This window comes from Phyllobates terribilis, unplaced genomic scaffold, assembly GCF_046119375.1.
Source record: "Phyllobates terribilis strain yellow unplaced genomic scaffold, ASM4611937v1 Scaffold_1__5_contigs__length_1240528914, whole genome shotgun sequence".
NCBI lineage: Eukaryota > Metazoa > Chordata > Amphibia > Anura > Dendrobatidae > Phyllobates > Phyllobates terribilis.
In genome coordinates, this window is record NW_027362761.1 from 1214784322 (window position 1) to 1214801220 (window position 16899).

Here is a 16899-nt window from a genome sequence, read left to right on the forward strand (position 1 = left end):
AGGGAATCCCCCATAACCACCACTCTCCGTTTTTTCTTCACAACATTCTTCTTTCTCCATCCAGGAGGATTCTGAGGGCTTACAAGGTTATTCATTTCTGGCAAAGTCTTATTTTGCTGTATTTCTTCATGGTTCTCCTGCGTGAGAGCCTGGTACTGGTTCCTGAGCAGTATGGGTGCTGACTGCCTCTCGATCCTCCTGCTTCTGTGGGTCACATGCTTCCATTCCTCTGTTTCGTCAGGTGCAGTTCGAATTTCTTCTCTTTCTGAATCATGAAGAGATAATTCTGCTCTGTCTAAGAACTCTTCACCTTCCTTAATGATTTTCAAGGTAGTTAACCTCTCTTCTAGATTTCGCAACTTTTCCTCCAACAGGGACACAAGCTTGCATTTCTGGCATGTGAAGTTTGGCTTTTCCACTGGCAAGTCTGTGAACATGTAGCAGGATATGCAGCTCACCAAATGGCTCCTGGACTCTTCCATGTTCTTATTGTTAATGTTCTGAAAACAGTGAAAAAAGCTTCAAAAAAAGCTTCAAAATGCGCGCGCCGGTAGGCGCGCGGTTTACCGATGTCCTCTTTTCAGCTCCAACAGCCAAAATCCAGTGTTCTTTGAGCTCGCGGAGACTCTTCACTTACCCCAAAATGCAGTGGGAATATGCAAATTATCTCCTCAGGACTCCTCCCCTGGTTTACCGATGTCCTCTTTTCAGCTCCAACAGCCAAAATCCAGTGTTCTTTGAGCTCGCGGAGACTCTTCACTTACCCCAAAATGCAGTGGGAATATGCAAATTATCTCCTCAGGACTCCTCCCCTGGTTTACCGATGTCCTCTTTTCAGCTCCAACAGCCAAAATCCAGTGTTCTTTGAGCTCGCGGAGACTCTTCACTTACCCCAAAATGCAGTGGGAATATGCAAATTATCTCCTCAGGACTCCTCCCCTGGTTGTGGTCAGATTTCCCCAGGGGGGGTAATGCAGCCGATGAATAAGCATTCTTAACATTAGCAAAGAGGAGATCCAGTGTGTTGTTGTCCCGTGTAGGACATTTGACATATTGATAGAACTTTGGTATTGCAGATGAGATCTTTACTCGATTGAAATCCCCAGAAATTACAGTTAGAGAGTTTGGGTGTTTAGTCTGAAGCCGGGCCATCACCCCTGACAACACATCCCCAGCAGCCTCTGGGTTCGCAGATGGTGGTATATACATCACAACTACAATAACAAGAGTGAATTCTCTAGGCAGATAGTAAGGCCTGAGGCCCACTGCTAACAGTTCAATATTTGGACAGCAATGTTTCTCCTTAACAGTTACATGCCCCTGATTGCACCATCTGTTGTTAATGTAGAGTATCACTCCTCCACCTTTTTTCTTGCCGCATCTAACTCTCTCTCTATCAGCCCGAACCATTTGAATAGGCGGCATTCTCAGTGATGTCACCTGTGATCTCTGGTGATGGATAGGAGGCATTCTCAGTGATGTCACCGCTGATCTCTAGTGATGGATAGGCGGCATTCTCAGTGATGTCACCTCTGATCTCTAGTGATGGATAGGAGGCATTCTCAGTGATGTCACCTCTGATCTCTAGTGATGGATAGGCGGCATTCTCAGTGATGTCACCTCTGATCTCTGGTGATGGATAGGCGGCATTCTCAGTGATGTCACCGCTGATCTCTAGTGATGGATAGGCGGCATTCTCAGTGATGTCACCGCTGATCTCTAGTGATGGATAGGCGGCATTCTCAGTGATGTCACCTCTGATCTCTGGTGATGGATAGGCGGCATTCTCAGTGATGTCACCGCTGATCTCTAGTGATGGATAGGCGGCATTCTCAGTGATGTCACCGCTGATCTCTAGTGATGGATAGGAGGCATTCTCAGTGATGTCACCGCTGATCTCTATTGATTGATAGGCGGCATTCTCAGTGATGTCACCTCTGATCTCTTGTGATGGATAGGCGGCATTCTCAGTGATGTCACCGCTGATCTCTAGTGATGGATAGGCGGCATTCTCAGTGATGTCACCGCTAATCTCTAGTGATGGATAGGCGGCATTCTCAGTGATGTCACCGCTGATCTCTATTGATTGATAGGCGGCATTCTCAGTGATGTCACCTCTGATCTCTTGTGATGGATAGGCGGCATTCTCAGTGATGTCACCGCTGATCTCTAGTGATGGATAGGCGGCATTCTCAGTGATGTCACCGCTAATCTCTAGTGATGGATAGGCGGCATTCTCAGTGATGTCACCACTGATCTCTAGTGATGGATAGGCGGCATTCTCAGTGATGTCACCGCTGATCTCTGGTGATGGATAGGAGGCATTCTCAGTGATGTCACCGCTGATCTCTAGTGATGGATAGGAGGCATTCTCAGTGATGTCACCACTGATCTCTAGTGATGGATAGGCGGCATTCTCAGTGATGTCACCGCTGATCTCTAGTGATGGATAGGCGGCATTCTCAGTGATGTCACCGCTGATCTCTAGTGATGGATAGGAGGCATTCTCAGTGATGTCACCGCTGATCTCTAGTGATGGATAGGAGGCATTCTCAGTGATGTCACCGCTGATCTCTAGTGATGGATAGGCGGCATTCTCAGTGATGTCACCGCTGATCTCTAGTGATGGATAGGCGGCATTCTCAGTGATGTCACCGCTGATCTCTAGTGATGGATAGGCGGCATTCTCAGTGATGTCACCGCTGATCTCTAGTGATGGATAGGCGGCATTCTCAGTGATGTCACCGCTGATCTCTAGTGATGGATAGGCGGCATTCTCAGTGATGTCACCGCTGATCTCTAGTGATGGATAGGAGGCATTCTCAGTGATGTCACCGCTGATCTCTAGTGATGGATAGGCGGCATTCTCAGTGATGTCACCGCTGATCTCTAGTGATGGATAGGCGGCATTCTCAGTGATGTCACCGCTGATCTCTAGTGATGGATAGGCGGCATTCTTAGTGATGTCACCGCTGATCTCTAGCGATGGATAGGCGGCATTCTCAGTGATGTCACCGCTGATCTCTAGTGATGGATAGGAGGCATTCTCAGTGATGTCACCGCTGATCTCTGGTGATGGATAGGAGGCATTCTCAGTGATGTCACCTCTGATCTCTAGTGATGGATAGGCGGCATTCTCAGTGATGTCACCGCTGATCTCTGGTGATGGATAGGAGGTATTCTCAGTGATGTCACCGCTGATCTCTAGTGATGGATAGGCGGCATTCTCAGTGATGTCACCGCTGATCTCTGGTGATGGATAGGCGGCATTCTCAGTGATGTCACCGCTGATCTCTAGTGATGGATAGGCGGCATTCTCAGTGATGTCACCGCTGATCTCTAGTGATGGATAGGTGGCATTCTCAGTGATGTCACCGCTGATCTCTAGTGATGGATAGGCGGCATTCTCAGTGATGTCACCTCTGATCTCTAGTGATGGATAGGCGGCATTCTCAGTGATGTCACCGCTGATCTCTGGTGATGGATAGGAGGCATTCTCAGTGATGTCACCGCTGATCTCTAGTGATGGATAGGCGGCATTCTCAGTGATGTCACCGCTGATCTCTAGTGATGGATAGGCGGCATTCTCAGTGATGTCACCTCTGATCTCTAGTGATGGATAGGCGGCATTCTCAGTGATGTCACCGCTGATCTCTGGTGATGGATAGGAGGCATTCTCAGTGATGTCACCGCTGATCTTTGGTGATGGATAGGAGGCATTCTCAGTGATGTCACCGCTGATCTCTAGTGATGGATAGGCGGCATTCTCAGTGATGTCACCTCTGATCTCTAGTGATGGATAGGCGGCATTCTCAGTGATGTCACCTCTGATCTCTAGTGATGGATAGGCGGCATTCTCAGTGATGTCACCGCTGATCTTTGGTGATGGATAGGAGGCATTCTCAGTGATGTCACCGCTGATCTTTGGTGATGGATAGGAGGCATTCTCAGTGATGTCACCGCTGATCTTTGGTGATGGATAGGCGGCATTCTCAGTGATGTCACCGCTGATCTCTAGTGATGGATAGGAGGCATTCTCAGTGATGTCACCGCTGATCTCTGGTGATGGATAGGCGGCATTCTCAGTGATGTCACCGCTGATCTCTGGTGATTGATAGGAGGCATTCTCAGTGATGTCACCGCTGATCTCTGGTGATAGATAGGCGGCATTCTCAGTGATGTTGTAGCACCCTGAGGATTCGGCTGCTACAGGGGTATTGCACCTCAACCCAGAGGTGTGATATTCCACTCCCGGGTAAGGATGGAGTGTGGAACTGAGCTCGGTAGGCTGCATGCACTACATACATCCCATTTCCGAGGAGCAGACCGACGGTACTCCCACTTAGAAATGTGCAGGTACGACCGAGTCTGTTCCTGGCTGGAGTGGGAGGGGGGTGGTACATCCCAAGTAGTGTAGGGGCAGATAGGGGGAGCAGCCTGGGTAAAGATAGGAGCTCATTGGGTGCTGGTCACCTGAGCTCACACATAGAGGGATATATAAGGTGGGCACCAACTAGAATCAGGGTCAGTCTGTCAGAATCAGGAAGAGGAGCAGAGCAGAGCCCTAGAGAGAGAGAGAGTGGAGCAGAGAAAGAGAGACCCAGAGGGGGAAGCAGAAGAGAGGACTCCAAGATCCCAAATTAAAACAACGGGTGAAGAGCCGGCATCAGGGTACCGGAACCCAAGCTGGTGGGGGCAGAAACACACCCCAGCCAGAGACCGGAGGCCGTGGGCAGCGTCTGCCACGGCCACCCACCACATCCACCCCGAAGGCATACCACGCGGAGGGTCAGGGAACCCAAGGCCAAGGGTCACCCAACAGAAGGCCCGAGGGAGCTGGACCTGGGTGGATCACTAGTGGGGACGGCCAGAGAAAGGACAGAAGGAGAGCTCAGGGTCACGCTCCGGACTCGTTTGGGGGTTGGCTGGATCCAGGACCTGGTGGACGCAGCACGGCTCGGGTGGTCACTAGCAGCTGGAGTGACCGGAACATCAGCAGTGAGTAAATACCCTAAACTGCACAACCCGACTCTGTCTTCCTTTAACATCTATGCTGCACCACCACAACCCCCATCCTCTGCACCTGACCCCCTGAGGCTATACCCCACCCGTTGGGGGTTATACCATCAAAAGCTGCACCTACACCATCAGCCTCAGCGGACCCTGCTGCAGCGGCGGCCATAGTGACCGCAATACAACGGGTGGCGTAGTCGACACAAAAGAACTTTAGTAACATCTGTAGAACTGCCACATCACACTGAGCTTGACGCCCTGGGCACGGGACCGGGTCACAGCCGCTCGGAGACTACAACCCCCCATCTGATCCGGTGCCGGGTATTCCCCTCAAAAAGGAATATGTCCCAGGGGGCGCGTCAATTTTGGCGTAGTCGGCAGGATTACGTGCCCGCAACACCCGGGTACTGCGTGCCTGAAGAAAAGTGCAAGTTTACCTCAGAAAGAAGTCTCCCGCCGGTTCCGGAGGGTCCACGCCATCGGACTCCATCACCAGTCGTTTCCCGCCGATTGTCTGCCATTTCCAGCTTGTTCCCGCCATCTGCAGAGTTTCCCGCCACTGGGCGACGCTTCCCGCCAAAACCGCAGATTTCCCGCCTTGGAAGAGCAGCGGACGCCATTATGGGCGTGCCAAAGGAGAGCAAGAGGCCACCTCCCATCGTGGGCCAGGACAGAAAATGGCGCCAAAAGTGGAAACCGCCCCCACCAACAGAGACTGTGATGCTGGAGGTGTCTGTCAGCGTGAAAGAACTACCCCTGGAGCTGACAGTCACCGAGTTGCCCCGGGACCGCCCTCGAAGTGGGAGGAGACGAAAGAGGAGAGAAAAGATGGGTGCCGCTTGGAGGAGTCTGGAGCGAGCGGACCCGGAGGCAAGAGGTCTAACGAGGAGTAGCGGAGGAGCTCACCCGGAGATGGAGAGAAAGCAGAACAGCACCGGCCCGCTGGCCAGGAGTCTGCTAGAGACCGAGGAAGGAGGGCAGAGCAGCACCGGCCCGCTGGCCAGGAGCCTGCCGGAAGAAGAGCAGAGCAGCACCGACCCGATGGTCAGGAGCCTGCTAGAGTCCACAACCCCGCTAGGTCTAGCGGAGATCTTAGCGCAGCTCCCCCGAGACCGGGAGTGTGCACAGACTGCCCTGGAGGGCCTCGCACGGAGGATGGCCCGGGTACAGCGCGAGATACTGGCGGAGTGGAGCCGGGAGATGACCCAGCAAGCTGAGACCAGTCAACGGAGCACGCTACCCTGGAAGAGGAAGCAGACCGCCTCTGAGGATGGCGCGGGAGGACCCAAGGCCGGAGACGGCGCCGAGAAGGGAGCCGAACGCATGGAGGCAGGTAAAGGGGACGCCTATACCCCAAGCCGAGAAACCGCCCACCTGCCCCAGCTCCCCGTCGCAGAGCCCGAAAGTCCCCCGTCCGTGCCAGTAACCGCCATGTCACCGCTAATGACTAGGCCCCGACCAGAAGCCGCCGCCGCGACCCCTGTGACGTCACACGCACCGACCCGGAGCGTGACAAAGCAGGAAATACCACCAGCCTGGTCGCAAGGCCTAGTACCCCCGGGCGCCGCATCACCAACAGCGCCCCCTACCTCCGCGGAGCCTCCGGCCTGGCCGCAAGGCCTGGGCAACCCGGGCGCCACCACCACCGCGCCCGCACCCGTAAAACCAAGGGTGCCACACCTGGGGGAGGACTTGTTCAGCCAGCTCACATGGCCGGACGGGTCTGAAGTAACAACCAGCTATAAGCAAAGAGCAGGAGGAAGACGCCGTTGAGTGCGGCAGAGCAAGTGATGTAAATAGTTACCCGACCGGGTACCAAAGAAACTGTTGCTGCTGCTAAAATAGTCCCCGTTGGGACCAGTGAACTGTTTACCCGTTAACCCCTTCATCCTACAGGCTGAGGACTGTGAGCAGCCATTCCCTTCCCTCTACCTGGCCGAGGACTGAGAGCGGCCAACTTCCCCTGTATATAGTTGCGCTTCCTAAAGCGCCCCCTACCGGTTTTATAGAAAACCAGTTTTTCTAAGAGACTGTCGTACTTTTCCCAGACACACGTTGCACAGTGTCCGGAGGAGGAACCTGAAACAAGAAACGACTACGAGAATGTTTATATGAAAAGTTTTATATGATGTTTTATTATGTTTATGTTTATGCAAAAATTTGTATGTTGTGGTGTTTTGTCTTACAGCCCGAGGACGTGCTGTGATTTACCAGGGGGGAATGTAGCACCCTGAGGATTCGGCTGCTACAGGGGTATTGCACCTCAACCCAGAGGTGTGATATTCCACTCCCGGGTAAGGATGGAGTGTGGAACTGAGCTCGGTAGGCTGCATGCACTACATACATCCCATTTCCGAGGAGCAGACCGACGGTACTCCCACTTAGAAATGTGCAGGTACAACCGAGTCTGTTCCTGGCTGGAGTGGGAGGGGGGTGGTACATCCCAAGTAGTGTAGGGGCAGATAGGGGGAGCAGCCTGGGTAAAGATAGGAGCTCATTGGGTGCTGGTCACCTGAGCTCACACATAGAGGGATATATAAGGTGGGCACCAACTAGAATCAGGGTCAGTCTGTCAGAATCAGGAAGAGGAGCAGAGCAGAGCCCTAGAGAGAGAGAGAGTGGAGCAGAGAAAGAGAGACCCAGAGGGGGAAGCAGAAGAGAGGACTCCAAGATCCCAAATTAAAACAACGGGTGAAGAGCCGGCATCAGGGTACCGGAACCCAAGCTGGTGGGGGCAGAAACACACCCCAGCCAGAGACCGGAGGCCGTGGGCAGCGTCTGCCACGGCCACCCACCACATCCACCCCGAAGGCACACCACATGAAGGGTCAGGGAACCCAGGGCCAAGGGTCACCCAACAGAAGGCCCGAGGGAGCTGGACCTGGGTGGATCACTAGTGGGGACGGCCAGAGAAAGGACAGAAGGAGAGCTCAGGGTCACGCTCCGGACTCGCTTGGGGGTTGGCTGGATCCAGGACCTGGTGGACGCAGCACGGCTCGGGTGGTCACTAGCAGCTGGAGTGACCGGAACATCAGCAGTGAGTAAATACCCTAAACTGCACAACCCGACTCTGTCTTCCTTTAACATCTATGCTGCACCACCACAACCCCCATCCTCTGCACCTGACCCCCTGAGGCTATACCCCACCCGTTGGGGGTTATACCATCAAAAGCTGCACCTACACCATCAGCCTCAGCGGACCCTGCTGCAGCGGCGGCCGTAGTGACCGCAATACAACGGGTGGCGTAGTCGACACAAAAGAACTTTAGTAACATCTGTAGAACTGCCACATCACACTGAGCTTGACGCCCTGGGCACGGGACCGGGTCACAGCCGCTCGGAGACTACAACCCCCCATCTGATCCGGTGCCGGGTATTCCCCTCAAAAAGGAATATGTCCCAGGGGGCGCGTCAATGTCACCGCTGATCTCTGGTGATGGATAGGCGGCATTCTCAGTGATGTCACCGCTGATCTCTGGTGATGGATAGGCGGCATTCTCAGTGATGTCACCGCTGATCTCTGGTGATGGATAGGAGGCATTCTCAGTGATGTCACCGCTGATCTTTGGTGATGGATAGGCGGCATTCTCAGTGATGTCACCGCTGATCTCTGGTGATGGATAGGCGGCATTCTCAGTGATGTCACCGCTGATCTCTGGTGATGGATAGGAGGCATTCTCAGTGATGTCACCGCTGATCTCTAGTGATGGATAGGCGGCATTCTCAGTGATGTCACCGCTGATCTCTAGTGATGGATAGGCGGCATTCTCAGTGATGTCACCGCTGATCTCTGGTGATTGATAGGAGGCATTCTCAGTGATGTCACCGCTGATCTCTGGTGATAGATAGGCGGCATTCTCAGTGATGTCACCGCTGATCTCTGGTGATGGATAGGCGGCATTCTCAGTGATGTCACCCCTGATCTCTAGTGATGGATAGGCGGCATTCTCAGTGATGTCACCGCTGATCTCTGGTGATGGATAGGCGGCATTCTCAGTGATGTCACCGCTGATCTCTAGTGATGGATAGGCGGCATTCTCAGTGATGTCACCGCTGATCTCTAGTGATGGATAGGCGGCATTCTCAGTGATGTCACCGCTGATCTCTGGTGATGGATAGGCGGCATTCTCAGTGATGTCACCGCTGATCTCTAGTGATGGATAGGCGGCATTCTCAGTGATGTCACCGCTGATCTCTAGTGATGGATAGGCGGCATTCTCAGTGATGTCACCTCTGATCTCTGGTGATGGATAGGCGGCATTCTCAGTGATGTCACCGCTGATCTCTAGTGATGGATAGGCGGCATTCTCAGTGATGTCACCGCTGATCTCTGGTGATGGATAGGCGGCATTCTCAGTGATGTCACCGCTGATCTCTAGTGATGGATAGGCGGCATTCTCAGTGATGTCACCGCTGATCTCTAGTGATGGATAGGCGGCATTCTCAGTGATGTCACCGCTGATCTTTGGTGATGGATAGGAGGCATTCTCAGTGATGTCACCGCTGATCTCTAGTGATGGATAGGAGGCATTCTCAGTGATGTCACCTGTGATCTCTAGTGATGGATAGGAGGCATTCTCAGTGATGTCACCTCTGATCTCTGGTGATGGATAGGCGGCATTCTCAGTGATGTCACCGCTGATCTCTAGTGATGGATAGGCGGCATTCTCAGTGATGTCACCGCTGATCTCTGGTGATGGATAGGCGGCATTCTCAGTGATGTCACCGCTGATCTCTAGTGATGGATAGGCGGCATTCTCAGTGATGTCACCGCTGATCTCTAGTGATGGATAGGCGGCATTCTCAGTGATGTCACCGCTGATCTTTGGTGATGGATAGGAGGCATTCTCAGTGATGTCACCGCTGATCTCTAGTGATGGATAGGCGGCATTCTCAGTGATGTCACCTCTGATCTCTAGTGATGGATAGGCGGCATTCTCAGTGATGTCACCGCTGATCTCTAGTGATGGATAGGAGGCATTCTCAGTGATGTCACCTCTGATCTCTAGTGATGGATAGGAGGCATTCTCAGTGATGTCACCGCTGATCTTTGGTGATGGATAGGCGGCATTCTCAGTGATGTCACCGCTGATCTCTAGTGATGGATAGGAGGCATTCTCAGTGATGTCACCGCTGATCTCTAGTGATGGATAGGCGGCATTCTCAGTGATGTCACCGCTGATCTCTGGTGATGGATAGGCGGCATTCTCAGTGATGTCACCGCTGATCTCTGGTGATTGATAGGAGGCATTCTCAGTGATGTCACCGCTGATCTCTGGTGATAGATAGGCGGCATTCTCAGTGATGTCACCGCTGATCTCTGGTGATGGATAGGCGGCATTCTCAGTGATGTCACCCCTGATCTCTAGTGATGGATAGGCGGCATTCTCAGTGATGTCACCGCTGATCTCTGGTGATGGATAGGCGGCATTCTCAGTGATGTCACCGCTGATCTCTAGTGATGGATAGGCGGCATTCTCAGTGATGTCACCGCTGATCTCTAGTGATGGATAGGCGGCATTCTCAGTGATGTCACCGCTGATCTCTGGTGATGGATAGGCGGCATTCTCAGTGATGTCACCGCTGATCTCTAGTGATGGATAGGCGGCATTCTCAGTGATGTCACCGCTGATCTCTAGTGATGGATAGGCGGCATTCTCAGTGATGTCACCGCTGATCTCTAGTGATGGATAGGCGGCATTCTCAGTGATGTCACCGCTGATCTCTAGTGATAGATATGCGGCATTCTCAGTGATGTCACCGCTGATCTCTGGTGATGGATAGGCGGCATTCTCAGTGATGTCACCGCTGATCTCTAGTGATGGATAGGCGGCATTCTCAGTGATGTCACCTCTGATCTCTGGTGATGGATAGGCGGCATTCTCAGTGATGTCACCGCTGATCTCTCGTGATGGATAGGCGGCATTCTCAGTGATGTCGCCGCTGATCTCTCGTGATGGATAGGCGGCATTCTCAGTGATGTCACCGCTGATCTCTAGTGATGGATAGGCGGCATTCTCAGTGATGTCACCGCTGATCTCTGGTGATGGATAGGAGGCATTCTCAGTGATATCGCCGCTGATCTCTGGTGATGGATAGGCGGCATTCTCAGTGATGTCACCGCTGATCTCTAGTGATGGATAGGCGGCATTCTCAGTGATGTCACCGCTGATCTCTAGTGATGGATAGGCGGCATTCTCAGTGATGTCACCTCTGATCTCTGGTGATGGATAGGCGGCATTCTCAGTGATGTCACCTCTGATCTCTAGTGATGGATAGGAGGCATTCTCAGTGATATCGCCGCTGATCTCTGGTGATGGATAGGCGGCATTCTCAGTGATGTCACCGCTGATCTCTAGTGATGGATAGGCGGCATTCTCAGTGATGTCACCTCTGATCTCTGGTGATGGATAGGCGGCATTCTCAGTGATGTCACCTCTGATCTCTAGTGATGGATAGGAGGCATTCTCAGTGATATCGCCGCTGATCTCTGGTGATGGATAGGCGGCATTCTCAGTGATGTCACCGCTGATCTCTAGTGATGGATAGGCGGCATTCTCAGTGATGTCACCTCTGATCTCTGGTGATGGATAGGAGGCATTCTCAGTGATGTCACCGCTGATCTCTGGTGATGGATAGGCGGCATTCTCAGTGATGTCACCGCTGATCTCTAGTGATGGATAGGCGGCATTCTCAGTGATGTCACCTCTGATCTCTGGTGATGGATAGGCGGCATTCTCAGTGATGTCACCGCTGATCTCTCGTGATGGATAGGCGGCATTCTCAGTGATGTCTCCGCTGTTCTCTGGTGATGGATAGGCGGCATTCTCAGTGATGTCGCCGCTGATCTCTCGTGATGGATAGGCGGCATTCTCAGTGATGTCTCCGCTGTTCTCTGGTGATGGATAGGCGGCATTCTCAGTGATGTCACCGCTGATCTCTGGTGATGGATAGGCGGCATTCTCAGTGATGTCACCGCTGATCTCTCGTGATGGATAGGCGGCATTCTCAGTGATGTCACCGCTGATCTCTAGTGATGGATAGGAGGCATTCTCAGTGCTGTCACCGCTGATCTCTGGTGATGGATAGGCGGCATTCTCAGTGATGTCACCTCTGATCTCTGGTGATGGATAGGAGGCATTCTCAGTGATGTCACCGCTGATCTCTGGTGATGGATAGGCGGCATTCTCAGTGATGTCACCGCTGATCTCGGGTGATGGATAGGCGGCATTCTCAGTGATGTCACCTCTGATCTCTGGTGATGGATAGGAGGCATTCTCAGTGATGTCACCTCTGATCTCTGGAGATGGATAGGCGGCATTCTCAGTGATGTCACCGCTGATCTCGGGTGATGGATAGGCGGCATTCTCAGTGATGTCACCGCTGATCTCTAGTGATGGAGAGGCGGCATTCTCAGTGATGTCACCGCTGATCTCGGGTGATGGATAGGCGGCATTCTCAGTGATGTCACCGCTGATCTCTAGTGATGGATAGGCGGCATTCTCAGTGATGTCACCGCTGATCTCTGGTGATGGATAGGCGGCATTCTCAGTGATGTCACCGCTGATCTCTGGTGATGGATAGGCGGCATTCTCAGTGATGTCACCGCTGATCTCTGGTGATGGATAGGCGGCATTCTCAGTGATGTCACCGCTGATTTCTGGTGATGGATAGGCGGCATTCTCAGTGATGTCACCGCTGATCTCTAGTGATGGATATGTGGCATTCTCAGTGATGTCACCGCTGATCTCTAGTGATGGATAGGCGGCATTCTCAGTGATGTCACCGCAGATCTCTGGTGATGGATAGGAGGCATTCTCAGTGATGTCACCTCTGATCTCTGGTGATGGATAGGCGGCATTCTCAGTGATGTCACCGCTGATCTCTGGTGATGGATAGGCGGCATTCTCAGTGATGTCACCTCTGATCTCTGGTGATGGATAGGAGGCATTCTCAGTGATGTCACCTCTGATCTCTGGAGATGGATAGGCGGCATTCTCAGTGATGTCACCGCTGATCTCTAGTGATGGATAGGCGGCATTCTCAGTGATGTCACCTCTGATCTCTGGTGATGGATAGGCGGCATTCTCAGTGATGTCACCGCTGATCTCTATCGATGGATAGGCGGCATTCTCAGTGATGTCACCTCTGATCTCTGGTGATGGATAGGCGGCATTCTCAGTGATGTCACCTCTGATCTCTGGTGATGGATAGGCGGCATTCTCAGTGATGTCACCTCTGATCTCTGGTGATGGATATGCGGCATTCTCAGTGATGTCACCGCTGATCTCTAGTGATGGATAGGCGGCATTCTCAGTGATGTCACCTCTGATCTCTAGTGATGGATAGGCGGCATTCTCAGTGATGTCACCTCTGATCTCTGGAGATGGATAGGCGGCATTCTCAGTGATGTCACCGCTGATCTCTGGTGATACATAGGCGGCATTCTCAGTGATGTCACCGCTGATTTCTGGTGATGGATAGGCGGCATTCTCAGTGATGTCACCGCTGATCTCTAGTAATGGATAGGCGGCATTCTCAGTGATGACACCGCTGATCTCTGGTGATGGATAGGCGGCATTCTCAGTGATGTCACCGCTGATCTCTCGTGATGGATAGGCGGCATTCTCAGTGATGTCACCTCTGATCTCTAGTGATTGATAGGAGGCATTCTCAGTGATGTCACCGCTGATCTCTGGTAATGGATAGGCGGCATTCTCAGTGATGTCACCGCTCATCTCTGGTGATGGATAGGTGTCATTCTCAGTGATGTCACCGCTGATCTCTAGTGATGGATAGGCGGCATTCTCAGTGATGTCACCTCTGATCTCTGGTGATGGATAGGAGGCATTCTCAGTGATGTCATCGCTGATCTCTAGTGATGGATAGGCGGCATTCTCAGTGATGTCACCGCAGATCTCTGGTGATGGATAGGAGGCATTCTCAGTGATGTCATCGCTGATCTCTAGTGATGGATAGGCGGCATTCTCAGTGATGTCACCTCTGATCTCTAGTGATGGATAGGCGGCATTCTCAGTGATGTCACCGCAGATCTCTGGTGATGGATAGGAGGCATTCTCAGTGATGTCATCGCTGATCTCTAGTGATGGATAGGCGGCATTCTCAGTGATGTCACCTCTGATCTCTAGTGATGGATAGGCGGCATTCTCAGTGATGTCACCGCTGATCTCTAGTGATGGATAGGTGGCATTCTCAGTGATGTCACCGCTGATCTCTGGTGATGGATAGGCGGCATTCTCAGTGATGTCACCGCTGATCTCTGGTGATGGATAGGCGGCATTCTCAGTGATGTCATCGCTGATCTCTGGTGATGGATAGGAGGCATTCTCAGTGATGTCATCGCTGATCTCTAGTGATGGATAGGAGGCATTCTCAGTGATGTCACCGCAGATCTCTCGTGATGGATAGGCGGCATTCTCAGTGATGTCACCTCTGATCTCTGGTGATGGATAGGAGGCATTCTCAGTGATGTCATCGCTGATCTCTGGTGATGGATAGGAGGCATTCTCAGTGATGTCATCGCTGATCTCTGGTGATGGATAGGAGGCATTCTCAGTGATGTCATCGCTGATCTCTCGTGATGGATAGGAGGCATTCTCAGTGATGTCATCGCTGATCTCTCGTGATGGATAGGAGGCATTCTCAGTGATGTCACCTCTGATCTCTGGTGATGGATAGGAGGCATTCTCAGTGATGTCACCGCTGATCTCTGGTGATGGATAGGCGGCATTCTCAGTGATGTCACCTCTGATCTCTAGTGATGGATAGGCGGCATTCTCAGTGATGTCACCTCTGATCTCTAGTGATGGATAGGAGGCATTCTCAGTGATGTCACCGCTGATCTTTGGTGATGGATAGGCGGCATTCTCAGTGATGTCACCGCTGATCTCTAGTGATGGATAGGAGGCATTCTCAGTGATGTCACCGCTGATCTCTAGTGATGGATAGGCGGCATTCTCAGTGATGTCACCGCTGATCTCTGGTGATGGATAGGCGGCATTCTCAGTGATGTCACCGCTGATCTCTGGTGATTGATAGGAGGCATTCTCAGTGATGTCACCGCTGATCTCTGGTGATAGATAGGCGGCATTCTCAGTGATGTCACCGCTAATCTCTGGTGATGGATAGGCGGCATTCTCAGTGATGTCACCCCTGATCTCTAGTGATGGATAGGCGGCATTCTCAGTGATGTCACCGCTGATCTCTGGTGATGGATAGGCGGCATTCTCAGTGATGTCACCCCTGATCTCTAGTGATGGATAGGCGGCATTCTCAGTGATGTCACCTCTGATCTCTGGTGATGGATAGGCGGCATTCTCAGTGATGTCACCGCTGATCTCTAGTGATGGATAGGCGGCATTCTCAGTGATGTCACCGCTGATCTCTAGTGATGGATAGGCGGCATTCTCAGTGATGTCACCGCTGATCTCTGGTGATGGATAGGCGGCATTCTCAGTGATGTCACCGCTGATCTCTAGTGATGGATAGGCGGCATTCTCAGTGATGTCACCGCTGATCTCTAGTGATGGATAGGCGGCATTCTCAGTGATGTCACCTCTGATCTCTGGTGATGGATAGGAGGCATTCTCAGTGATGTCACCGCTGATCTCTGGTGATGGATAGGCGGCATTCTCAGTGATGTCACCGCTGATCTCTAGTGATGGATAGGCGGCATTCTCAGTGATGTCACCTCTGATCTCTGGTGATGGATAGGCGGCATTCTCAGTGATGTCACCGCTGATCTCTCGTGATGGATAGGCGGCATTCTCAGTGATGTCTCCGCTGTTCTCTGGTGATGGATAGGCGGCATTCTCAGTGATGTCACCTCTGATCTCTGGTGATGGATAGGAGGCATTCTCAGTGATGTCATCGCTGATCTCTGGTGATGGATAGGAGGCATTCTCAGTGATGTCATCGCTGATCTCTAGTGATGGATAGGAGGCATTCTCAGTGATGTCATCGCTGATCTCTCGTGATGGATAGGCGGCATTCTCAGTGATGTCACCTCTGATCTCTGGTGATGGATAGGAGGCATTCTCAGTGATGTCACCTCTGATCTCTAGTGATGGATAGGCGGCATTCTCAGTGATGTCACCTCTGATCTCTAGTGATGGATAGGAGGCATTCTCAGTGATGTCACCGCTGATCTTTGGTGATGGATAGGCGGCATTCTCAGTGATGTCACCGCTGATCTCTAGTGATGGATAGGAGGCATTCTCAGTGATGTCACCGCTGATCTCTAGTGATGGATAGGCGGCATTCTCAGTGATATCACCGCTGATCTCTGGTGATGGATAGGCGGCATTCTCAGTGATGTCACCGCTGATCTCTGGTGATTGATAGGAGGCATTCTCAGTGATGTCACCGCTGATCTCTGGTGATAGATAGGCGGCATTCTCAGTGATGTCACCGCTAATCTCTGGTGATGGATAGGCGGCATTCTCAGTGATGTCACCCCTGATCTCTAGTGATGGATAGGCGGCATTCTCAGTGATGTCACCGCTGATCTCTGGTGATGGATAGGCGGCATTCTCAGTGATGTCACCCCTGATCTCTAGTGATGGATAGGCGGCATTCTCAGTGATGTCACCGCTGATCTCTGGTGATGGATAGGCGGCATTCTCAGTGATGTCACCGCTGATCTCTAGTGATGGATAGGCGGCATTCTCAGTGATGTCACCGCTGATCTCTAGTGATGGATAGGCGGCATTCTCAGTGATGTCACCGCTGATCTCTGGTGATGGATAGGCGGCATTCTCAGTGATGTCACCGCTGATCTCTAGTGATGGATAGGCGGCATTCTCAGTGATGTCACCGCTGATCTCTAGTGATGGATAGGCGGCATTCTCAGTGATGTCACCGCTG

At 52.3% G+C, this 16899-nt stretch overlaps 1 protein-coding gene across 1 annotated transcript in view; it reads left to right on the forward strand.

The window, feature by feature from the left end:
- Positions 1–16899, forward strand: part of VAX2 (ventral anterior homeobox 2) — an 880531-nt gene that overhangs the window by 502895 nt on the left and 360737 nt on the right. The window lies entirely within an intron of this gene.